Source organism: Salmo salar, chromosome 10 (genome assembly GCF_965601325.2).
Source record: "Salmo salar chromosome 10, fSalSal1, whole genome shotgun sequence".
NCBI classification, from domain to species: Eukaryota; Metazoa; Chordata; class Actinopteri; order Salmoniformes; family Salmonidae; genus Salmo; species Salmo salar.
In genome coordinates, this window is record NC_138300.1 from 100,870,873 (window position 1) to 100,898,306 (window position 27,434).

Sequence of the window (27,434 nt, forward strand, 5' to 3'; positions counted from 1 at the left end):
TAGTGGTGATCAAGTAGTCTCCTCCATAGTGGTGGTCAAGTAGTCTCCTCCAGAGTGGTGGTCAAGTAGTCTTTTCCATAGTGGTGGTCAAGTAGTCTCCTCCATAGTGGTGATCAAGTAGTCTGCTCCATATTGGTGGTCAAGTAGTCTGCTCCATATTGGTGGTCAAGTAGTCTACTCCATACTGGTGGTCAAGTAGTCTACTCCATATTGGTGGTCAAGTAGTCTGCTCCATATTGGTGGTCAAATAGTCTACTCCATATTGGTGGTCAAGTAGTCTACTCCATGGTGGTGGTCAAGTAGTCTGCTCCATATTGGTGGTCAAATAGTCTACTCCATATTGTTGGTCAAGTAGTCTACTCCATATTGGTGGTCAAGTAGTCTGCTCCATATTGGTGGTCAAGTAGTCTACTCCATACTGGTGGTCAAGTAGTCTACTCCATATTGGTGGTCAAGTAGTCTGCTCCATATTGGAGGTCAAGTAGTGTACTCCATACTGGTGGTCAAGTAGTCTACTCCAAATTGGTGGTCAAGTAGTCTGCTCCATATTGGTGGTCAAATAGTCTACTCCATATTGGTGGTCAAGTAGTCTACTCCATATTGGTGGTCAAGTAGTCTGCTCCATATTGGTGGTCAAATAGTCTACTCCATATTGGTGGTCAAGTAGTCTACTCCATATTGGTGGTCAAGTAGTCTGCTCCATATTGGTGGTCAAATAGTCTACTCCATATTGACCACCAAGTAGTCTACTCCATATTGGTGGTCAAGTAGTCTACTCCATATTGGTGGTCAAGTAGTCTGCTCCATATTGGTGGTCAAGTAGTCTGCTCCATATTGGTGGTCAAGTAGTCTACTCCATATTGTTGGTCAAGTAGTCTACTCCATATTGGTGGTCAAGTAGTCTGCTCCATATTGGTGGTCAAGTAGTCTACTCCATATTGGTGGTCAAGTAGTCTAGCCCGTAGGAGGTAATGGCTTTAAACAAAAACAAGCTGAAATATTCTTGTTGTGCTGTGACTCAACGATGTCCCCTTTCCTCTCGCCCCTCTCCCCTCATTCTCCCGCCCCAAAACTCAACTAAAAGTAGTGACCTGGAATTCAAGTTGCCATGTTAGTCAGTCACCACAGGCCTTACCTCACCCACCTTGTCAGTCTTGCCGAGGTTCAACTTAATGACTTAGCCCCCCCCCCCTCTTTTCTCCTTCCCCCTTACACCATGCATGAATGTACAAGGTGCAGAATCGAGAGAGTGGCGGCCCCTGAAGTAAGGTTGTGCTGACGTGACAGCCTGGGTGAAGGAAAACATACACACGCATGCATACACACACGGCAACACACCACCGACACACGTGTCTCCAGAGAAACCAATCCTCTTGCCTCCAGGGCAGCGTGACAGCGTCTGCTGAAAGTGATAGTGGCCCAGGTCGCCACATTAATTTCTGCTGCTAAATGAAAAGGTTAAAGGGACTGAGAGAGGGTGACGTGTTGTCTTTCACCTCCTCCCGCCCACTCTCAGGCCTCCTCCTAATGAAGGTGAGACTATAGATCCCTTCCCTTTACTGCGAAAAAGGACCAAAAGAAAGAGACAGAGTATGGAGGGATAAACAGAGAGAGAGAGAGAAATGTTAATGATGGGAGCAGGAGTAATCTGCATGTAATAGGTTATTTGGAAATGCAGAAAAAGGGAGACTGCTGGAGTTGATTGGTCTTATTTGAGTTCATTAATGCAATTTCCCCTCACAAAGAGCCTGTGCAGAACCTTTCAAGCTAAAAGAATGACTAAATCAGTCATGGTGACTGGGCCTATGTGCTCTGTAAAAGACTGTGTCATAGCACACACATGCACACACACGTGCGCACGTACAGACACAAACACAGACTTGTCTGTGTCCCCTGTCAACAAGTGGTGTTTTGAAAGATTATAAATTGAGATGGAAGGACTTTGAGTGAAGTGGTGCCCTGATGCTGGTATGGCTGGGTGACCTGTTACTGGGGAGAGATTGTGTTTTATTTTCTGGTTGCTGCAGTCCTCTCCTCTGCAGTCCCTTTCAAAGGCATACTGTAGCCCAGTCTAGAGGGAGAATGGTGATGGCTGAAGCCAACACTCAGTATGAGGACAGGCATAATATATCACCTGTGTGTATGCATTAACCTCAGAGAGTTTCTCCTTTCATGGGTTGTCTGGAGACATCATTATTCATCACCGTTGGCTGAGAAAATAGGGCAACGGTGGTTGAGCCGAGCACATGCAATGAAAATGTAACTGTCAGCCAGGTGTTTGAAATGTTTCAGATTTACTGTGTCTGGAATCTATTTTACTGTTGCCTCTTAACTTTGGGCAAAGTCAAGGTGCCTCATTATATAATTTAAGGTTAAATTCTAAATTCTCCATTCCACGGGTCATAAGTTAGCATCAAAGGCATGGTATGTTACATTTTAGGCTACGTTTATGAGTGTGTCATTCCTTGCAAACAATAACCTCTGCTTTATGGTGTGAAGCTGTAGCATAATCATGGATTGCTATTGCATCTATTACTATGCAGATGAAAGGGCCTTGCAGAGAGTAGAGAGAGAGAAAGAGAGAGAGAAAGAAAGAGGGAGGGAGGGAGAGAGAGAAGCCTGCATCGCTGATGACTCAAACGCCCACGTATATTACCTCACATCTAGATTAATCAGAGTCTACAGAAAACTCACTAACGCGATTACAGAGCTTAATATAATCACCCCATATTCATAGTATATAATAGCATCAGATTTGATAATGGAAATGATCATGTTTTCTGTGATATGATCATGTACTCTGATCCCATTTTGAGCATTTTTATACTCACATCCTGTTGAGATGTGTGCTATAATGCAAACACAGCTGGGATCAGTCCCTCGTATGGTATCTTTGAGGTTATAGATCAGTGTTTGTCCTGCTTTTTTGCTAGATATGTGTATTACCTGCACTGAGGTGTCTCATAATCAATATTGATGAGTTTTCATATATCTCAATGAGGCAGTGTCCTTCAATCCCAGATTTTTGTACTAACATGTCTAATTCAACAAATGATCAAGGGATAAAAACACTAAGGAGAGTCATGTAATGGCTGCCATTTCCCCTCCCTCCCTCCCTCCCTCCCTCCCTCCCTCCCTCCCTCCCTCCCTCCCTCCCTCCCTCCCTCCCTCCCTCCCCCTCCCTCCCTCCCTCCCTCCCTCCCTCCCTTCCCTCTCTCCCTCCCTCCCTCCCTTCCCTCCCTCCCTCCCTCCCTGTGTGTTGGTCTCCCCCCAGACTGCAGCCTTCTGTAGACCCAGGGGTGTAGGATGAGCGTCTGGGATCTGGACAGCTGGGACGGGCTTCTCCATCTGTCTCCCTGAACCTCTCTTTAACTCCCAGACCCAATCAGCCTGGCAGGACTCAAACACTAGTGCAGCTAGCACACAGCTAGCACACAACTAGCACCGCTCCACTCTGCTCAGCAGAAAGAGCCTGGCCTGCCAGTCAATTAGTTAATACTAGAGTACAGCACAGTACACAATGTCTGTGTTTTCTTCACATCTATCTCAGCCAGTATGTATCACTTTCTCTCTCCCTCTCTCTCTCTCTCTCTCTCTCACTCGCTCTTGCTCTCACTCTCTCCCTCTTTCTATCTCTCTCTCACTCTCTACCCTTCACTCGTTCTCTCTCCCTCTTTCTCCTTGTCTCTGTCCTTGATGCGTCAGTCATTCAGCCACCTGTGTGTAGACTGGATTTGCCCTATGAGGGGAGTTTTGATCTGACAGGAAGAGACTTGAACTTGATGTAATCCTGTGTGTCTCCGGGGAGTCTAATGAGGTACTAGTGTGTCTGCCTGGTAAGGTCAGGGCCCTGTGACAGAGACTGCCAACTCACTCCCAGACAACATGGATGACAGAGGGAAAGAACGACATGGTGGAAAGTGAAAACAGCTCCTTGAGATACAGTATATTGCAGCTATTGTTTTTATATAGAAGCTATCCAATATGGTGCTACCTAAATAGTGTCTTAACTTCCCTGTGCCTTACCAAAACTACAACTTCACAGTTGACATAATCCAATGTATTTGTAATTAGAGATTGCATCTTTAATGTACACAGATAGAGTGGTGTTATGTGTGCCTATCCTATCCCCGGTCATCTACATATTACCCTATCCTATCCCCTATAATCTACATATTACCCTATCCTATCCCCTATCATGTACATATTACCCTATACTATCCCCTATCATGTACATATTACCCTATCCTATCCCCTATCATGTACATTTGACCCTATCCTGTCCCCTATCATGTACATTTTACACTATCATATACCCTATCATGTACTGCACGTTTTACGCTATCCTATCACCTATCCTGTACATATTATCCTATCCTATCCCCTGTCATGTACATTTTACACTAGCATATACCCTATCATGTACTGTACATATTACACTATCCTATCTCCTATCTTGTACATATTACCCTATCCTATTCTCTATCATGTACATATTACCCTATCCCATCCCGTATCATGTACATTTTATTTTATCCTATCCCCTATCATGTACTGTACATATTACACTATCCTATCCCCTATCATGTACATTTTACACTATCCTATCCCCTATCATGTACTGGATACACTATCCTATGCACTATCCTGTAAATATGACCCTATCCTATCCCCTATCATGTACATTTTACACTATCCCATCCCTTATCCTGTACATATTACCCTATCCTCTCACCTTTCCTCCCATCCACAGTCACACATACCCATGCCCAGATCTACCATGCCAACATGATTTAAGACGAATGGTCATTCAAAAAAAATAAAGAATAGTCTGATTGGTCACTTGGAGTGGCAGCATGTTATAGGAGGGTACTGTGACTCCCTTTCTCTCTCAATCTCGCTGTGTGTGTGTGTGTGTGTGTGTGTGTGTGTGTGTGTGTGTGTGTGTGTGTGTGTGTGTGTGGTGTGTGTGTGTGTGTGTGTGTGTGTGTGTGTGTGTGTGTGTGTGTGTGTGTGTGTGTGTGTGTGTGTGTGTGTGTGTGTGTGTGTGTTACCCCATGGCACACCTCCTGCAGCCTGCGCCAGACTCTTCGCCCTGTGGGGCACAATGTTTGGCTGTGACAGGCCCGTCTGCCACAAAACAGAACAACACTGTCACACAATTGCCAAGGTCTGTCCACATACAGTACTTATTATCATCCTCTGGTAATGCAGCAATACAGAATATCACCTCATCTATGCACACATGTACATGTATGGATATATATCTATAAAAAAATACAATGTTAGATAAAGTGAAGATAGCCAGTTAGATATGTAAACTTCACTGTTTTGTACACATCCCATTAGCTACCACATTATACCACTTACTATCCTGTGCTTCATGTGGTTCACATTGATTACAGAGTCTACATGAATGAAGGCTTTATATTCCTGCCAGGTATAGACCTTCAGGAATATATCTTAAAGGGAAAAACTTTATTTGTCACATACGCGGAAATCCACTGTAGAACTTGCCATGAAATGTTATTTTTTTATTTTATTTCACCTTTATGTAACCGGGTAGGCAAGTTGAGAACAAGTTGTCATTTACAATTGCGACCTGGCCAAGATAAAGCAAAGCAGTTTGACACATACAACAACACAGTTACACATGGAGTAAAACAAACATACAGTAAATAATACAGTAGAAAAATAAGTCTATATACAATGTGAGCAAATGAAGTGAGATAAGGGAGGTAAAGGCAAAAAAAGGCCATGGTGGTGAAGTACATACAATATAGCAAGTAAAACACTGGAATGGTAGATTTGCAGTAAAAGAAAGTGCAAAGTAGAAATAGAAATAATGGGGTGCAAAGGAGCAAAATAAATAAATAAATACAGTAGGGAAAGAGGTAGATATTTGGGCTAATTATAGAGGGGCTATGTACAGGTGCAGTAATCTGTGAGCTGCTCTGACAGCTGGTGCTTAAAGCTAGTGAGGGAGATAAGTGTTTCCAGTTTCAGAGATTTTTGTAGTTTGTTCCAGTCATTGGCAGCAGAGAACTGTAAGGAGAGGCGGCCGAAGGAGGAATTGGCTTTGGAGGTGACCAGTGAGATATACCTGCTGGAGCGCGTGCTACAGGTGGGTGCTGCTATGGTGACCAGTGAGCTGACATAAGGGGGGACTTTACATAGCAGGGTCTTGTAGATGACCTGGAGCCAGTGGGTTTGGCGACGAGTATGAAGCGAGAGCCAGCCAATGAGAGCATACAGGTCGCAGGTTTGGGTCAAGAGTGTCCCCCCGATTATAGATTATAGATTATGTCAGCAGAGTACCCAGCCAGAAATAATCAGACACACATTTTTCAAGCTAGCATATAATGCCACAAAAACCAAAACCACAGCTAAATGCAGCACTAACCTTTGATGATCTTCATCAGATGACACTCCTAGGACATTATCCTCTATGGGCTAGGTGGGACGCCTGTGGCGCAATTTTCAAAACCTTAAAAATCCTATTACTTCAATTTCTCAAACATATGACTATTTTACAGCTATTTAAAGACAAGACTCTCGTTAAGTTATACAATACATGCATGTTTTGTTCAATCAAGTACATATTTATATAAAAAAACAGCTTTTTACATTACCATGTGACGTTCAGAACTAGCATTCCCACCGAACACTTCCGGTGAATTTACAAAATTACTCACGATAAACGTTCACAAAAAACATAACAATTATTTTAAGAATTATAGATACAGAACTCCTTTATGCAATCGCGGTGTCCGATTTTAAAATAGCTTTTCGGTGAAAGCACATTTTGCAATATTCTGAGTAGATAGCTCGCCATCACGGGCTAGCTAATTTGACACCCACCAAGTTTGGTACTCACCAAACTCAGATTTACTATAAGAAAAATTGGATTACCTTTGCTGTTCTTTGTCAGAATGCACTCCCAGGACTTCTACTTCAACAACAAATGTTGGTTTGGTTCCAAATAATCCATAATTATATCCAAATAGCGGCGTTTTGTTTGTGCGTTCAAGACACTATCCGAAGGGTGACGCGCGGACGCGGAGCGTGACAAAAAAATTCAAAATATTCCATTACCGTACTTCGAAGCATGTCAAACGCTGTTTAAAATACATTTTTATGAGATTTTTCTCGTAAAATAGCGATAATATTCCGACTGGGAGTCGTTGTTTTCGTTCAAAGACTGAAAAAGTAAAATGGGCTCTTCAGGTGCATGCGCACGCCCGTCTCATTGTTCTCAGATCGACCACTTACCAAATGCGCTACTGTTTTTCAGCCAGTAACTGCAGAGTCATCATTCAACGTTCTGGCGCCTTCTGAGAGCCTATGGGAGCCTTAGAAAGTGTCACGTTACAGCAGAGATCCTTTGTTTTGGATAGAGATGACAAAGAAGGCCAAGAAATGGTCAGACAGGGTACTTCCTGTACAGAATCTTCTCAGGTTTTGGCCTGCCATTTGAGTTCTGTTATACTCACAGACACCATTCAAACCGTTTTAGAAACTTTGGAGTGTTTTCTATCCAAAGCTACTAATTATATGCATATTCTAGTTTCTGGGCAGGAGTAATAACTAGATTAAATCGGGTACGTTTTTTATCCGGCCGTGAAAATACTGCCCCCTATCCATAACAAGTAAAAAAAGAATAACCAGGCATCCTCTACTGACGGGATGATGTCAATATCCTTCCAGGATACCCGGGCCAGGTAGATTAGAAAGGCCTGCTCGCTGAAGTGTTACAGGGAGCGTTTGACAGTGATGAATGGAGGTCGTTTGACCGCTGACCCATTACGGATGCAGGCAATGAGGCAGTGATCACTGAGATCTTGGTTGAAAACAGCAGAGGTGTATTTAGAGGGCAAGTTGGTTAGGATGATATTTATGAGGGTGCCCGTGTTTACGGCTTTGGGGTGATACCTGGTAGGTTCATTGATCATTTGTGTGAGATTGAGGGCATCAAGCTTAGATTGTAGGATGGCTGGGGTGTTAAGCATGTCCCAGTTTAGGTCACCTAACAGCACGAGCTCTGAAGATAGATGGGGGCAATCAGTTCACATATGGTGTCCAGAGCACAGCTGGGGGCAGAGAGTGCTCTATAGCAGGCGGCAATGGTGAGAGACTTGTTTTTAGAGAGGTGGATTTTTAAAAGTAGAAGTTCAAATTGTTTGGGTACAGACCTGGATAGTAGGACAAAACTCTGCAGGCTATCTCTGCAGTAGATTGCAATACCGCCCCCTTTGGCCATTCTATCTTGTATGAAAATGTTGTAGTTAGGGATGGAGATTACAGAGTTTTTGGTGGTCTTCCTAAGCCAGGATTCAGACACGGCTAGGACATCCGGGTTGACAGAGTGTGCTAAAGCAGTGAATAAAACAAACTTAGGGAGGAGGTTTCTAATGTTAACATGCATAAAAACAAGGCTATTACGGTTACAGAAGTCATCAAAAGAGAGCGCCTGGGGAATAGGAGTGGAGCTAGGCACTGCAGGGCCTGGATTCACCTCTACATCGCCAGAGGAACAGAGGAGGAGTAGGATAAGGGTATGGCTAAAAGCTAGGATAATTGGTCGTCAAGGACAGCCGGAACAGAGAGTAAAAGGAGCAGGTTTCTGGGGGCGATAAAATAGCTTCAAGGTAAAATGTACAGACAAAGGTTTGGTAGGATGTGAATACAGTGGAGGTAAACCTAAGCATTGAGTGATGATGAGAGAGATATTGTCTCTTGAAACATCATTGAAACCAGGTGATGTCATCGCATGTGTGGGTGGTGGAACTGAAAGGTTGGATAAGGTATAATGAGCAGCGCTAGAGGCTCTACAGTGAAATAAACACTAACCAGAACAGCAATGGACAAGGCATATTGACATTAAGGAGAGGCATGCTTAGCCGAGTGATAATAAGGGTCCAGTGAGTAGTGAGGTTGGTTGGGGTCACGGCGATTCAGACAGCTAGCCAGGCCATGGGTTGCAAGCTGGCAGAAGATGGTCTGTTTTTAGCCACCTCGTGCATTTATGTCGGTAGATTAGTGGGGTTCCGTGTGGTAGAGGGGACCAATCCAATTGGCAAAAAAGTTATAGTTATAGTGGCCCAAGAAAATTGTCCGATAGACCTATTCAGATAGTAGCCGATAAGACAGCTAACGATTAGCGGGCCGCGTCGCGACGGAGGGGCCAGTTGGATAACTCCCTCGGGCAGATAACGTCGGTAGTCCAGTTGTGAAGGCCCGATGGGGCTCCGCATCGGCAGTAAAACGGGTCCGGATAGGTGATTTTAGCCCGGGAGTGGCTGATGGAACTCTTCAGCTGGCTAGCTCCAAAATAATTGATGTTTGCTCCGGGACCGACGTTAGCCAATAGTCACTCGGATAGCAGTGAACTGGCTAACTTCTGGCTAACTTCTGGCTAGCTTCTGTTGTGGATTTCAGATTTGAGGTGAATAATACTTTTTTTTAAACAATTGGTGAGGCGGGTTGCAGGAGAGTGTTTTGAAGTTGAGTTCTTAGAAAAAAAATATATAAAAAGATGCGAAGCAAATATGTAAATATATATATATACACGGGACAGGACAAGACGAGGACAAAGGACGAAATGCTTACTTACAAGCCCAAGTGTGCAGTTCAAGAAAGAGTTAAGAAAATATTTACAAAATAAACTAAAGTAAAAAAATTATAAAAAGTAACATAATAAAATAACAATAACGAGGCTATACACAGGGGGTACTGGTGCCGAGTCTATGTGCGGGGGTACAGGTTAGAGGTAATTTGTACATGTAGGAAGGGGCGAAGTGAATTTGCATAGATAATAAACTGCGAGTAGCAGCAGCGTACAAAACAAATGGGGGGGGGGTAATGTAAATAGTCCGGTGGCCATTTGATTAATTGTTCAGCAGTCTTTTGGCTTGTGGGTATAGGGTTTTAAGGAGCCTTTTGGACCTAGACTTGGTGCTCCGGTACCGCTTGCCGTGTGGTAGCAGAGAAAACAGTCTATGACTTGGGTGACTGGAGTCTCTGACAATTTTTGGGGTTTTCCTCTGACACCGCCTAGTATATAGGTCCTGGATGGCACTACCTGATCCATGTATGGTGTTATAGTACTAATCGGCCTTCCATGTCACGCCTGTGTCATGTTAATGAGCCAGATGCATCTCATCGGCATATTCATGAACTGGAAGGTTTGCCTTTGCTATGGGACTGCAGAGGTGACTCTGTGTGTGTGTACTCGTGTGTGTTAGTGTGTTTCTCTGTTTCTCTGTGTGGGTGTTTCTCTGTGTCTCCGTGTGGGTGGGTGTTTCTCTGTGTCTCTCTCTGTGTGTCTCTCTCTCTGTGTGTATGTGTGTGTGTGTGTGTGTGTGTGTGGGGGGGGGGGGGGGGGGGGGTGTGTGTATGTGTGTGTTTGTGTGTGTTAGTGTGTTTCTCTATGTCGCTGTGTGGGTGGGTGTTTCTTTGTGTGTCTCTCTCTGTGTGTGTGTGTGTGTGTGTCTGTGTTTGTGTGTGTTAGTGTGTTTCTCTGTGTCGCTGTGTGGGTGGGTGTTTCTTTGTGTGTCTCTCTGTGTGTGTGTGTGTGTGTGTGTGTGTGTGTGTGTGTGTGTGTGTGTGTGTGTGTGTGTGTGTGTGTGTGTGTGTGTGTCTGTGTTTGTGTGTATTAGTGTGTTTCTCTGTGGGGGTGGGTGTTTCTGTGTGTGAGTGTGTGTGTGTGTGTGTGTGTGTGTGTGTGTGTGTGTGTGTGTGTGTGTGTGTGTGTGTGTGTGTGTGTGTGTGTGTGTGTGTGTGTGTGTGTGTGTGTTTCTCTGTGTCGCTGTGTGGGTGTTTCTTTATGTCTGTCTGTGTGTGTGTGTGTGTGTGTGTGTGTGTGTGTGTGTGTGTGTGTGTGTGTGTGTGTGTGTGTGTGTGTGTGTGTGTGTGTTTCTCTGTGTCGCTGTGTGGGTGTTTATGTCTGTGTGTGTGTGTGTGTGTGTGTGTGTGTGTGTGTGTGTGTGTGTGTGTGTGTGTGTGTGTGTGTGTGTGTGTGTGTGTGTGTGTGTGTGTGTTAGTGCGTTTCTCTGTTTCTCTGTGTCTCTGTGTGTGTGTGTGTTTCTCTGTGTCTCCGTGTGGGTGGGTGTTTCTCTGTGTCTCTCTGTGTCTCTCTCTCTCTCTCTCTCTCTCTCTCTCTCTCTCTCTCTCTGTGTGTGTGTCTGTGTGTGTGTGTGTTAGACTAGGGAGGTTATGCACCCTTCACTGTTCTACTTTGATTTATGTTTTAGTCTTCCTGAGAAGCTGTTACAATGCTTGTAGTCTCTGCATCATGTTTTTATGCCACCTCTGTTGAAATGAAAAGATTTGTATAGTTGAAATCCCTGTGGACATGCACTGCATTGTAGAAAAACATGTATCTCTTTGTCTCACAATGTCTGAACGAAGGGATGTAAATAAAGAGACAGAAAAATGCGAAGACCAGGTGGTGCATGTTCAGCCATCCATTTCAAATGTAATATAACCCGAGTTGTTTTTAGGCTGCAGCATCAGACAGGGTATCCCCTCCCTTAGGGAAATGTGTGTTTGCAGGGTGATGCGGCCAGGTTAAAAGGATCCTAAGCCTTGATGGAACAGGAACGACCCCTCAGTTACTGGCGTGTTGTGCTATGCCCATCCCCCCCATCTCTTCTCCCTCCCTACCGGGGTGTTATGTATTAGCATAACACTGATGGGAGCATGAAAGAGACACGGAGTCCTTCTGCATCCATTAGCTTCATCTCAAGGTGTTTCCTTTTATTCCAGAAAGGCCCCATCACAGCCTGGTCATCACAATGACTTCTCTACACTATGCTCAAAGGCACAAATCTGCTGCGTTATTTCTTTTTCTCAGCTTTTGAAATGGAAAAATAGTCTTTGGTTAAAACGTCTTAAAAACTTAGACTCAACAACATGTACTCAGAGAAGCCTGTCCTTTCTGAGGAGCTGAGGCCCATTCCAATGAGGTCATAGAGGTTAGGTTTTGTTGAATGACGGCCCTGAGGATATGTTCAAGGTCAAACAAGTATCATAGCACACTATCAGAGAGACTGCGCTGATTTGGTTCAAGCATTATTATCTCTAATAAGACTACTTCCCATGATTCACACTGATATTTTGGCTGCTACGTACCAAGACCTGTCCACTCCACAGTCGCCCTGTGCACTCCAATCCACTCTCCTGTTCTCATCTCTCCCAGGCACTGTTGGCTAATTGGGATAAGCTCCTTGTCTGTTTGATTTCACTCCTCAGATTCAGGAGATGAACCTCAACAGACAATACAATTGTGTTTCCTGTACAGAACGAAATTACGCATAAAAAAGTGGGAGAAAAAATATTTGAGAGCCGTTGCCTACCCAATGACAAATTAGGCTTTAATGAAGAATGAGTGTCTCTGTGGAGTGTTAGCCATAGCGTCTGATCCAGCACACTGACTTAAACGTGTTGCTGAGGCATTCATTACACTTTGTTAGGAATGGCAGCTATCAATCCGTAAATGAGCCGTACAAGTCATATAAATTATGCCGAAAGCGCGGAAAACCCTTCCATAAGTGTCAAAAATGCAAATGGACTTAAATGGATGACTGGGCGCATGCCTAAAGCTTATAGGAGGGAGTTTACTCCCCAAAGCCATGTTCTCTCTCATCAGCTGTTGTGACAGCACAGGTTCCAGTCCATGTGAAGGAACATACTGTAGATCCTCAAGTATAAGGGAGAAATAGTGCTATTTTGTCCCTGGCTCTGTGGATTCCATGAATTTCTTAGTATATTTACGAAGTTTGAACATGAAAAATAAAAACAGAAACTTTGTCATTTACTTCAACTTTATTTTATTGGTGGTTCAGCATCTGGACAGGTTCTGGGCAGTGAGTCTCCTGTGAGACTGGGTAGTGAATTCAGACTTCAAGCTAAAGTAAACCCAGCAGCCTACTAACCTATGCTGACTTGACAGGAAGGGCTAAGACAAGTCTCCTGTCTCAAGCCATTGCATCCCCATAGAACCATACCTTCCCTTTGGCTGCCATTCAACTTCATCAGATGAGGATTGTTTCCAAATTCTTTACCTTATTTCCCACGTACATTAGCTAATGATGCACTGGCTTTTTCAAATCGAGTGGGCAGAATCTGCTGTTGCAGCTAGACGACAGTCTCTGCTTTCAAAGACCTCCTGATAGAGCAGAAAACTCTGGCTCTTAGTTGCAGGGGTGTACAGGGTAAGTTAGCCTGCCACCTCAGGGTGAGTCCATGTGAGGCTCCTGTAGAGTTATGTAGGAGCATGCCGGTATACACTGAGGGTGGTCCAGAGTTCTATGGGGGCAGGCAGACACACTGAGCAAACTGGCTCAAATGAAGATCCTACATCTGTACTGAGGATGGAGCAGAGATCTGTGGGGGCAGGCAGGGATACGGATCAGTTCTAAGGGGGCAGACAAATAGAGGATGAAGTAGTTGTATGGAGACAGAGAGGAACACAAAGATACTGAGAATGGAGAATAGGGTTTGAGTCTTTCTCAGAAAGACTGTAGGGTAATATGGAGACCTGTACTGTTGGGCCCAACATGAGGCTTCTTTAGTTTCCATATCTGTCTGACACATTGTGTGCTTGTGTGTCTGATACACATGAACACACACACTATGCACTTCTCTGTCAGACACTCTCTTTCACACACACACACACACACACACACACACACACACACACACACACACACACACACACACACACACACACACACACACACACACACACACACACACACACACACACACACACACACACACACAGTAGACACAAGCATTAGCGCTCACACACCAAGACAACTCCCTCTCACTTTCTCTGTTATAATCTCCCCCTCTCTGTCACACAGAAACACACAGTGAGTCTCTTTCTCTCCCATCTTTTTTTACCCCCTCCTGACTCAGTTTTCTTCTGTCTGACTAATCTCAATGTGCTCTGCGTGCTCTATGCTCAGTAATTGGTTTAGTAACTGTTTATCCCCGACCCCCACACTTCCCCACTCGCGCCACACCGAATCCGCTCCCCAGCATGCCTTCAATCAGACAGCCATTTCAGGGAGCAACAATGTCTTGGCTGATTTTGGCGCTGCCGTCCCACAGGTAATGGGAGAGATTTAAAGAAGGCTGCCGCCGACCTGCACAAACAGCCCTGAGGTTGGGGGAAAGAATAGCAGCTCATCTGGAAAGTGACCGCATCAGTGCTTTTGTTAGCCACCTAGCTGGAGATTGTGTACTTGGTGCTGATAGTTTGGCCGCTAAGCTAAGCTACCCCTGCTAAACAGAACACTGCCAACGTGTCACAATTAGCCTTGATGGCTGCAGACATGATTGCTGGGCCTGGTGGCGGTGGAGTCAATCCGTCTCCCGTCACGGTAATATCACTACTGTAGAGATCATTATCAAAGTGATGAATTCTGCAGCCTATTCACCCTGAGGATTTCACGCCTGGACAGGAATCAAGGGAAAATACAGGCAATTGTTAGCTTTGCTAGATCTCCTCCGACTCCTGTATTTAACAAGATCACAGTGGACAAAATGACCCTGGTCTCACTCACATGGTCTAATAGTAAGGCCTCAGGTCTTGGAATTGGAACAGATGAGCACTTTGTCTCTCATCAACACGTGTTCCCATAATGTATTCCTGGAAGCAGGAGCAAACCAGGTCAAATAACCAGGTCAAATAACCAGGTCGAACGGTAAGAAGGCAGAGAATCTTTTTTTTTTTTAAACCACAACCTGATATTCTGAGAAACAAGTTTGTCCAGAAGTAAATACTAACTGGACCCCTCTTACAGTTTGCATCAAGCTTTGGCCCCAGGTCTACACATGCACACACACACACACACACACACACAAACACACTTGAACAGACACATGAATACACGTCAGATTTACACAGACTCATACACCCACCCACCCACCCACCCACACACACACAGACCAAGCAGCTCTGACTGATTAGAGTGCATGATTAATTAGGAGACAGATTGCTAAATGCCTGCGTTCATGGTCTGACGTGGAGAGGTAAAGTGTCTCTGTGGTGCTGAACACCCTCCTCTGCCCCTCTTTTCTCTCTCCTCTCTCTCTCAATTCTCTCTCTCTCTTCTCTCATTTTCTCCCTGTCTATATTAAGCTCTTCTGGGCTAATCATTCCTAGAGGACGGCAGCCGAACAATATTGCCATGACTTGACACACATCTGTGCTCAATCAGATTCCAACAACCACCTTCCTTTAGACTCCAACTACTGCCACAGTCAGAGAGGATGGAAAGTATTTTTCTCCCACACGTCTCTCAATCTTATCATTTTACATTCGTTTTAATAAACTACCTGATTCTGTTTGTCCCTCTCTCTCTCTCAGCGTAATCTCTTCCTGTCCGCCTTTCATTGTGTGATTAATTGTAAGCTTTCACATTTTTTTGTTCCAAATACTGTATCCCTGCTCCTCTCCTCTCATCCCCCCCACTCCTCTGTTGTGCTTTGCTGGTGCTGGACCTTGTGGGAGGTGTGTGCTGTAATTCATGTGTTTGAATATGGAGAATATGTCCAGTGTTATGGATGGCACTGGCTTTGGCAATGCCTCCACTGGCTCTGCTCTCCACTAGTATAGGCTTCAGCTGTCTCAGAGGACCATATCCCCAAAGAGAGAGAGGCATAAATCAACAAACAAATATCACCAAACAGTCACACACACATGTAAGCTAGCACACACACACACGCACACACAAACACACACACACACAGGCTGTGGTGAAGCATGTGTGTCGTCATGAGTATAGAACACACGATCGAGAATAGAACGCTGAAAAGACTCCATGACTATCCTTTTATCTTCTTTAATAGTTTCCCATTCAGGATGGCTAGCTCTCTTGAACCTGTTCTTTTAGAAGGGTTCAAGAGGTTTGAGAAATTAGTTTTATGTCTGGACTCAATGAAATCGAATCTCACTATCCTTGAGGTTTAGAATTGATTTTCAAAGATGATTGAATGAATATTCTCAAGGTAATTGGATTTGTTTAATTGTCTTTATGAAAGATTATGTGATAGGCTGCTTCGATCACAACAAATGAATGCATTAATTTCACATCCCCACTATTTTGTTTAACACTCTCTGGAACTTGACACTTGATCTGTGAAGTGTATGTCAGACAACACTTTCTAGAGCATTGGGGTGTTTGTGGTGTTCGGTCCACAAGAGTTGAAATCAGTGGTTACCAATAATAGCATCTTCCTGGTTCACATTAGTCTGCCTGGGGATTTTCTTAATGAATGTGCTTTCAAGCTGGATGTGATCTGACTGCTAAGACACAGTGCTTGAGGCTCTCGCTGCTCTCTCTCTCCTCACTCATTTCTTTCTCCTCCTTTCTTTTTATCTATATCTCTCTCTGTCCTCTCCCTTTTCTCCTCGGCCTCCGCTACTCTCTCTCTCTTTCTCTCCTCTCTCTTTTTCCTCTCTGTCTCCTCTAATATATGTTTCTCTTTCTCTCTCTCTTTCTCTCTGGATCTTCAGCTAAAGTTGAAACCTACCCAGCTGAACGTGCCTTCAAAGGTGAGCTTTGTTTATCCCCAACTGAAACCCTATCATTTGTGTACCAGTGATCAAATGGATTTGGGATTTGTCACAGCTTAACCATGTGAATATTATATCCACCTATTTAGAAGGTTGATTTCTCACTAACCAACCCTAACCTCATCACTTGAGAGGGTATTTGTAACACTGAAGTTACAACATCTGTTTTGTGCGACTACCCCTCCTCGCATCTAAATGTATTGGGTGTGTTATGACTATTTTGGTTGCGTCCCTAAACAGTGCCCATGGGGAGACCCAGCTGCCCAGGGTTCTGATGGCAGACTGGCTGTTCTCAGGGGTTCAGTCATTTCCTCCTCCTCTGGCTGTTCCTCTGGGCTTGTTTTTTTCACAGTTTTGGAGTCTCTCAGGCCAGGCAGAGAACCACACACACACACACACACACACACACACTCACACTCACTCTGAGCCTGATCAAACACTACTGGACTTCAATTTGTAACTGCACCCATAACTAAAGAGAGAACGGTGCTTGCTTGCACTGAGTGTACGGACGTCATCTGTAATGGAATATTTGCTCCTGTTTGAACTGCAACAAGCTCCTTCTCATGAGCAAATCTGAAACAAAGCCATGAGCTCTGTTCATTTGATCCATGCATTTGATGCCAAATTAAATGCACAAGCTTCAAACTCCCGAGACAACACAGCATCCAAGAACACAGAAGAGGCCAAGACACTTCCCACTACAGTGAGGTGAATGGCAGATGTGGCAAGGGAATGTGCGTCTCTCTCTCTCTCTCTCTCTCTCTCTCTCTCTCTCTCTCTCTCTCTCTTTCTCTCTCTCTTTGTCTTTCTCTCTCCCCCCTCTCTCTTCCCCCGTCTCTATCTCTCTCTCTCCCCTTCTTTTTCTCATTATGAAAATAGTATCACAAACCTGCTTATTATTCTCTCCTACCCAGACAGGAGCAGAGGAGAACAGTCAGGGAGCGGAACTGTGCTTATTCTATTTTTAAATCCTGCTTATGTAAACCGCCAAGTGGCGACGCTGATGAAAGACAATGATCCACACATTGTTTGCTATAATTGTATAACAGGTCTAGATAAACGTGTTACTGAATATACCTGATCTGGATATGTACCTTGATGACCACAAGTAGAGAAGCTGCTCAATGTGTGTGTATGTGTGTGTGTGTGTGTGTGCGCTCACAAGTGCATGCGTACACATATACGTGTTTGCTTGTGTGTGTACCTGAGGCCTGTTCTTCTACAGTGCTACCTCATCCATGACATGCGTATCTGACACCTGAGAGTTAATGAACAGGCCCTCAGCACCTCTGGCCCTGATACATCTTCCAGACATCCACATCATAAATGACTACTTCAGCAGATCAGCCGAGCAGTCTACATATAAAAACACGTTATTTTCATCATCGCTATTCAAACAAGGCTGATTTCCGCGACAATTTCACTTTCAGTTTTCTTTTAGCTAATAAAATGAAAACATTAATTCAAACTACTTTTGGGTACCTTGTTAACATTACAATATGAAATCCATATCTTAAACATTGCTATGTTTCGGAAATGACAAAGAAAACACGTAATCTGCTTGACACATTGAAGTTACTTACCTTACAGATCACGAATCAGCTAATTACCACTCCATTCATATGCAAATCCATTTGATTCATACACTTGCTTGTCTGGCTGTCATGTTTTTATTTAACCTGCCCTTCCATTGTTTACACTGAAATAATATAATTTCGGTAGTCCTATATTATGATAAAAAAAATTCTATCTCGCTTAACTCATTATTACACCCTTGTGGTTGAATATAAATGTATCTATTGTAGGTTCGAGGATACAACAATGAATAATGTGGAACAAATAAATGCCATCAAAGGATACCTTACAACTTACAATAATGAACACCTTGTGAAAACCAACCTGGCAATATTTAAGATTGTAATACATAAACTTTGATAGCTTTTGGTACAGTTGTGTCATTAATTTATTTTCATAGTTTGTTTGTGCACTTACATGGCAATCATCGACTAAAATGCTGAATTCTGGTGTTTGGAATATAGAGGAAGTGGTTGCTGTGTGGGTGGGAGGTTTTGCCTGTCACTTGTTCTCAACAGGCAGTTAGTCTCAAAAGGAGGACTTGAAGAGGGAGACTGCAAAGTCAAGGCACTGCTGCTCACTTTGTTCTGAGTGTTTGCAGTGCTAATGTTTTTCTTTAATCTGTGTATCTCACGTATTATGTGACCAGTGTGATAGAGCAAGAAAACTTTCTTAGCAGATAATGACAACAACAGTAGCTGTAGATGATATAATGACAAGTTGGAGGGTGGTTGGTAATGGAGGACGTCAGGTGGATCCACGTCTGGGTGTTAGGCAGAACCCCTAGGTCTTGGAGAACAGGAGCAGAGTTAAAGGGAACAGGTTAGGAGACAGCGACGTAAACAAGCAAACACACAGGTTACACTTTACTGTGAGAACATTTGATGGACTAGTGCAGTGTTATAAATGGGAGATATGTACTTTTCAACACTTAGGACGGTATAGCTTACCTCAAGCTTGTCCCCCTCCGATTCAGAGCACAGAGAATCAGACTGATCTGAACTCACTGGTTCTGGTGGATGGGATAATACCTGGGGGGCTCGCAAAGTCAATGGTCCTAAAGTCATTTGGAGGTAAATTGAAGAGGTACATTTTTATAAGCTTAGCATAACTACCATTTCTTGCTTTCTTGCTTTCTCTGTTAGGTGACCTAAACTGGGACATGCTTAACACCCCGGCCATCTTACAATCTATGCTAGATGCCCTCAATCTCACAAAAATTATCAATGAACCTACCAGGTACAACCCCAAATCTGTAAACACGGGCACCCTCATAGATATCATCCTGACCAACCTGCCCTCTTAATACACCTCTGCTATCTTCAACCAGGATCTCAGCGATCACTGCCTCATTGCCTGCGTCTGTAATGGGTCTGCGGTCAAACTACCACCCCTCATCACTGTCAAACGCTCCCTAAAACATTTCAGCGAGCAGGCCTTTCTAATCGACCTGGCCCGGGTATCCTGGAAGGATATTGACGTCATTCCATCAGTAGAGGATGCCTGGTTATTCTTTAAAAGTGCTTTCCTCAACATCTTAAATAAGCATGCCCCATTCAAAAATGTAGAACCAGGAACAGATATAGCCCTTGGTTCACTACAGACCTGACTGCCCTTGACCAGCACAAAAACATTCCGTGGCGTACTGCATTAGCTTTGAATAGCCCCCGCGATATGCAACTTTTCAGGGAAGTTAAGAACCAATATACACATGCAGTTAGGATAGCAAAGGCTAGCTTTTTCAAATAGAAATTTGCATCCTGTAGTACAAACTCCAAAAGGTTCTGGGACACTGTAAAGTCCATCGAGAATAAGAGCACCTCCTCCCAGCTGCCCACTGCACTGAGGCTAGGAAACACTGTCACCACCGATAAATCCAAGAGAATTGAGAATTTCAATAAGCATTTTTCTACAGCTGGCTATGCTTTCCACCTGGCTACCCCTACCCCGGTCAACAACCCTGTCCCCCCACAGCAACTTGCCCAAACCTTCCCCATTTCTCCTTCACCCAAATCCAGATAGCTGATGTTCTGAAAGAGTTGCAAATCAGGGCTAGACAATCTGGACTTTCTTTTTAAAATTATCAGCCGCTATTGTTGCAAACCCTTTTACTAGCCTGCTCAACCTCTCTTTCGTATCGTCTGAGATCCCCAAAGATTGGAAAGCTGCCACGGTCATCCCCCTCTTCAAAGGCAGAGACACTCTAGACCCAATCTGTTACAGACCTATATCTATCCTACCCTGCCTTTCTAACCTCTCTAGGGCCGGCGGGACGAAATCGTCCCACCTACGTAACAGCCAGTGGAATCCTGTGGCACGTTATTCAAATACCTTAGAAATGCTATTACTTAAATTTCTCAAACATATGACTATTTTACACCATTTTAAAGACAAGACTCTCGTTAACCTCTCTGGGCTAGGCGGGACGAATTCGTCATTTATAAAATAGCCTCCAACACTATACTCAGCAAATTGGATGCAGTCTATCACAGTGCCATCCGTTTTTTTCACCAAAGCCCCATATACTACCCACCACTGTGACCTGTATGCTCTCGTTGGCTGGCCCTCGCTTCATATTCGTCGCCAAACCCACTGGCTCCAGGTAATCTATAAGTCTTTGCTAGGTAAAGCCCCACCTTATCTCAGCTCACTGGTCACCATAGCAGCACCCACCCGTAGCACACGCTCCAGCAGGTATATTTCACTGGTAACCCCCAAAGCCTATTACTGCTTTGGCCGCCTTTCATTCCAGTTCTCTGCTGCCAATGACTGGGACGAATTGCAAAAATCACTGAAGCTGGAGACTCATATCTCCCTCACTAACTTTAAGCATCAGCTGTCAGAGCTGCTCACAGATCATTGCACCTGTACATAGCCCATCCAACTACCTCATCCCAAAATTGTTATTTTTTTGTTGTTGTTCCTTTGCACCCCAGTATCTCTACTTGCACATTCATTTTCTGAACATCTATCACTCCAGTGTTTAATTGATAAATTGTAATTACTTCGCCACTACGACCTATTTATTGCCTTACCTCCCTAATCTTACCTAATTTGTACACACTGTATATAGATTTTTTTCTGTTGTGTTATTGACTGTACGTTTGTTTATTCCATGTGTAACTCTATGTTGTTGTTTATGTCGCACTGCTTTGCTTCATCTTGGCCAGGTCGCAGTTGTAAATGAGAACTTGTTCTCAACTGGCCTGCCTGGTTAAATAAAGGTGAAAAAAGTCAACCAAAGCGTAACATACTTTGTCTATTGGGCTTCACCGAAGTGTAGGGCGTCAGTGCTTCCAGTGGTTGACCGTCCAACTGCTCCAACTGTGGATGATTGTTGGCTTCCCCCGAGGTAACCCTAGGAAGACAAAGAGGAAATTATCAGTGGTAGGGAAGCTAAAACTAGCTTCAGGTTATTTTGTGAGCAAATGCAAATAATTATTATCTGAGATTTTTTATATTCACTTTAACAGATGGTGATCCCAACTAGGAGTGAAAGAGCTGCAAGGTTTCCCAGGTCTCGCCTTCCTTTTGTCCTTCTTCCAAACTAAGTAATTCACCCGGATGTCATAGCGCTTGGTCCCCCTCTTGATTCGGCTCTGGTAGCTCTCCTTCTGTTTCTCCTGCGCCTTGTCCATGTTCAGTCTCTCCTTGATTGATGACTAGAATACATGCAATTATATTTAATATTACAAATACATTTCTTGCATATCTCTTGGAGGGACAGAAAATAAATGAACAGCAGACAATCCTTTTTACCTGGTCGAAACCTCCACATCCTTCTCAGCCATGCCTGAAGGAAGTTGTCGAAGGCGTTCTGATCTGGTTTGACAACTTCCACCACATCAATAGCCAAACAACAACACTAAGTCAATCACACATTTGATAGACTACCGTATATGCAATAATTGCATGTAATAGAACTTGATTGATAAACAAAAAGTTATTTAACTTGCACAGCTCTCCACCTTCTTGACAATTCCCCATCAGAAGAAAGCGTAGGTTGATTTTGGCAATCATGAGCTTCACTCTGAAATGGCCAGCATGCATCTCGGTCAGCACAGCCGCCTTCTCCTCCTTAGTAAAAATCACCCTCCTGTGTGGCTGGCCATCCTTCCCCGGTAAGTAGATATGACAAGTTGGAAGAGAATAGTTGTTGAAATACCCAAGTCTAAGTACATTTGCACTGCTGTCTTTCTCTCTGTTTCTCTCTCTCCATCTCGCTCTCTATCTGTCATCCAATTTCTTCCAACCTCTCTCTCCCTCTCTCTTTCATCCTTTCTTTCTCACTTTCTCCCCCCCCCCCCCTCCCCTCTGTGTCTGTCTAGCGAAGACACCTAGTTAAGGGAATTTGAAATTACCATAATTCCTTACACCTATCCATTTAATTGATCAGGTTTAACTTATAGCTAGACAACTCAATATGACAGACATATAACTATATAATTGGAGGCTACTGAGGGGAGGATGGCTCATAATAATGTCTGGAATAGAGTCAATTGATTGGAATCAACCACATGGAAATCACATGTTTGATACCATTCCAGACATTATTATGAGCCATCCTCCCCTCAGCAGACTCCACTGAACTGTATGTATAGCTAGCACCTAGCAAACATTAGTTGGAAAATGGTTGTGAATTTCTCTGAATGTTGCGCCTCTTGTTGAGATCAGTGGTGTCTTCATAGAACTTTGCCTGGTTGGAAAGATAAAAGAGAATCTCCTCGAGGGATGCCATTGAAGTGCAAGCTACATACAAACAGAAAGCTCCAATAACAGTTACAGTAGCTTGCTTGCTAGCTAGCTAATGTTATATAAATAAACCTTATATAAGTGCAGTAGCTAACAATGTAAATCTAAAAACAGCTTAACCTCTCTGGGGTATGTGAGACACTCGCCAACAGCCAGTGAAATAGCAGGCCGCCAAATTCAAAACAACAAAAATCTCATAATTCAAATTTCTCAAACATACAACTATTATATCTCATTTTAAAGATACACTTCTCGTTAATCCAACCACAGTGTCCGATTTCAAAAAGGCTTTACGGCGAAAGCATAACATTAGATTATGTTAGGACAGCGCCTAGACAAGAAAAACCACACAGCCATTTTCCAAGCAAGGAGAGGCATCACAAAAACCAGAAATACAGCTAAAATGAATCACTAACCTTTGATGATCTTCATCAGATGGCACTCATAGGACTTCATGTTACACAGTACGTGTATGTTTTGCTCGATAAAGTTCATATTTATATCCAAAAACCCCATTTTACATTGGCGTGTAATGTTCAGAAATGTTTTGCCTCCCAAAACTTCCGGTGAATAAGCACATCAATTTACAGAAATACTCATCATAAACGTTGATAAAATATACAACTGTTATTCAAAGAATTATAGATACACTTCTCCTTAATGCAACCGCAGAGGTCAGATTTCAAAAAAGCTTTACGGCGAAAGCAAACTTTGCAATAATCTGAGTACAGCGCTCAGACATCAAAACAAGCCATAAATATACCCGCCATTTTGGAGTCAACAGAAGTCACAAATAACATTATAAATATTCACTTACCTTTGAAGACTGTTTACATCTAGTGAAAGCCTTAGGAAGTGCAAAATGACCCCACAGACACTGTATATTGGATAGGGAATCACTTGAAAAACTACAACCTCAGATTTCCACACTTCCTGGTTGGATTTTTTCTCAGGTTTTTGCCTGCCATATGAGTTCTGTTATACTCACAGACATAATTCAAACAGTTTTAGAAACTTCACAGTGTTTTCTATCCAAATATACTAATACTATGCATATCCTACCTTCTGGGCCTGAGTAGCAGGCAGTTCACTATGGGCACGCTTTTCATCTGGATGTCAAAATACTGCCCCCTATCCAAGAGAGGTTAAATTATTTATTCCTATTTAACAATATGTACTTATATAAAGACACACACATGGTAAAGAAAGTGTTCTCTTTCCAGTATTTTCGGTCCTCTGAAGCAGCAGGTAGTCAAGCAGGTTGACACCGTCAAAAACACCGTCCTTGGAGAGCAATTCTGAGGTAATACTTTTGCACGGCCTGATCAAGCATTTATGCGGTGAAATTAAACTAGAACTGCCCACATCCTCCTTTCTTCATGACCACTACCAGGTAAAATAGAGCCAAGCAACCAGCATAGCAACGAACGCTTTGGTTCATTACGTAATCCGGTCAAAATGTTTCAAGTTCTAGCAACAGCGCTAGCAACAGAAGCTAGAACTCATCGAATCCCATTGTGACGAAAGGGGGACACTATTTGGCATGACAGGCCAGTAAGTAAACATTTCACTGTTCTTTACGAAGTATGTGACAAATAAAATTGGATTTGATTTTACGCACACGCACGCACACACACACACGCACACACACCACACACACACACACACACACACACACACACACACACACACACACACACACACACCACACACACACACACAGCACCACCCCTCCTCACATACTGACTGAGGTTATCTTGTTTCCTTTGTTTAATTGTGTTTTCAGCTGAATTATCAAAGCAGTTGGATCTGCTCTAATATATGCAAATGCTAACCAAGTCAAACGAGAGAAAAGAGAACAAACAATAAACAATGGGGGCTCTTGCTCTTGACAAGGCTAACCCACTGCTGCTACTCTAGCTGAGTTCTGATGAATGCAGTGATAGATATTTTTTATATTGTAAAAACATTAAAAAGGTATTTGTGTCTTTGCATGTGAGGATATTTTATAGCATACATAGATATATTATAGCATGGTTCCATCACACAGTCATTAGAAAAACACATCATTATACTGGGGTAAAGGGAGTTGAGGACTGTTTTAATTTTAGACTTTATCTCTTCTCCATTGAGCTTATATTAATTGATTACGTAATTTAATTTGGCAGAAGAGGACCAAAACAAAGTGCTCTTTAGACTCTAATTGATGCTGGTTCTCCTGAGTCTGCACCCTCAGCATTCTTCCTCCCTCACCAATGAAGTTAACTAGGTGGGGGATGGAGAGTGGACGCAGGAGGGATGGAGGGAGAAAGGGGAAGACGGAATGAGTGGCTAGTCTGGGCTGGGTGTGTGTGTCTTGTGTGCTTGTGGATAAATACGTGGGTGTTGTTGTGTGTGGGGTGCAAATTTGATTTCCTCCCTGTCTGTCCATTGTTAGTCCAGGGCTTTGAGAGGCAAAGAAAGTGGAGATCCATTTTCTGGGCTCTGTTGTGACGGAGATTAGCTGAGGCTGGGCTTGTTTCTATTTGAATAATCTCCCTCTCTCTCTCTCTCTTTCCATCATCCCTTTTTCTCAATCTCCATGTCTCCTTGTCTTTCTTTCTTTCTTTCTTTCTTTCTTTCTTTCTTTCTTTCTTTCTTTCTTTCTTTCTTTCTTTCTTTCTTTCTTTCTTTCTTTCTTTCTTTCTTTCTTTCTTTCTTTCTTTCTTTCTTTCTTTCTTTCTCTTTCTTTCTTTCTTTCTTTCTTTCTATCTTTCTTTCTTTCTTTCTCTGTCCTTTCTCTGTCCTTTCTCGCACTTTCACCCGCTACGACAATCCACGGCACTGCTGAACAGGGTTATCTGTGACATTCTTCTCAGTTTCTCTTCTGGTTCCCTCACAGCACACATGTGGACAGGGAGGAGGAGGGATGTTTATGTACGCTGGGTCGGGGGGTCAGATTGATAAAGGAAGTGATGCTTAAACAGGAAACAGTCAGGAAGTGTAAATTCACAGGGCGCCACACTCTCATCAAGTGAGAGTTTGCAGGAAGGCTTGCTGCACCTTAATTATGTGGCTTCTCCAGACCTCCAAAATCCAATAAAATCAATGTTATTTGTCACATGCCTCGTAAACAACAGGTGTAGCCTAAGATTGAAATGCTTACTTATGGGCCCTTCCCAACAATTAACAGAGAAAGAAAATAGAGAAATAATAGAAAAGTTTTAAAACGTTAAAATAAAAGTAATAACAAAGAGACAATGAGTAATGGTAACTTGGCTTGTATACACTGGTTACCAGTACCGAGTCGATGTGCAGGGGTATGGGGTAATTGAGGTAGATATGTACATATAACTAGTAATACATGTACTATCCTGTTGGGATAGATAATATACAGTAGCAGCAGCACATGTGATCAAAAAAAGTTATTGCAAAAAGGGTCAATGCAGATAGTCTGGTTAGCTATTTGATAATCTATTTAACTATTTAGCAGTCTTGGCTTAGAAGATGTTCAGGATCCTGTTGGTTCCAGACTTGGTGCATTGGTTTTGCTTGCCGTGTGGTAGCAAAGATAACAGTTTTGGGTGGCTGGAGTCTTTGAAAAACGTAAGGCTTTCCTCTGACACCTTCTGGTATAGAGGTCCTGGATGGCAGGGAGCTCAGCCCCAGTGATGTACTGGGCCATATACACTACCCTCTGTAGTGCCTTGCAGTCGGAAGACACAAGCAGGCCTAGGAGACCCAGCTTTACTCTGCTTTATGTAGCCTCATTTCACTTCCCAACTATAACTTACACAGCAGCCCTGGCAGAGTTAAGGTGTCAGCAGAGCCGCCGTCCTCATCATAAACCTTGTCCGATCCCAGGAATGAAAGGATGAAAGGAAAACACAAGAGAGGACGGAGGGATGAGGACTCTGGAGTGGGATGGGGGTGCCGTTAATGATCAGGGATTGAATAAAAGTGTGTGTGCATGTGTGTGTGCGTGCCTGCGTGTGCACGCTTGGTGTGTGTGTGTGTGTGTGTGTGTGTGTGTGTGTGTGTGTGTGTGTGTGTGTGTGTGTGTGTGTGTGTGTGTGTGTGTGTGTGTGTGTGTGTGTGTGTGTGTGTGTGTGTGTGTGTGTGTGTGTGTGTGTGTGCTCTCCCACATAGAGTCAGACAGGACTGATGAGGAGCCTGGATCTCAGCATGGCTGTCATGGTTCAGTATGGGCTGAAAGGAGTTTGAATTAGAGGTGAGACGGCTGGAGAGGCAGCCGGGAGGAGGAGGGAGACTAGAATGAGCAGAGTGTGAGCTCACTGGGGAAGATCAGAAAGGTGGGAGATAGAGAGAGAATGGTGGGCAAGAGAGGGTAAGAGAAGAGAGAGAGCAAGAGATAGAGGTAAAGCAGAGAGAAATGCAGAAAGAAAAAGGAAGATAGGAAGAGAGAGACAGGGAACCCCAAGAGTGTACATCCCTAGTCAGTAATTCCACTGGGGCTCTCCACACAGCTCTTCAGTTTCATCTCCAGATGAAAAATATATAACCTCTTCAGATGCCC

General features: G+C 43.6%; 1 protein-coding gene across 2 annotated transcripts in view; it reads left to right on the top strand.

The window, feature by feature from the left end:
* Window positions 1–27,434, top strand: part of lrrc4ca (leucine rich repeat containing 4C, genome duplicate a) — a 123,214-nt gene that overhangs the window by 11,832 nt on the left and 83,948 nt on the right. The window contains exon 2 of one of the 2 annotated variants that reach the window (XM_082957297.1): window positions 16,529–16,567. The exons of the other annotated variant lie outside the window; for it this stretch is intronic. The gene's annotated coding sequence lies outside the window, so the exon portion shown is untranslated. The remainder of the gene's footprint in view (window positions 1–16,528; window positions 16,568–27,434) is intronic. 2 annotated transcript variants of the gene reach the window in all.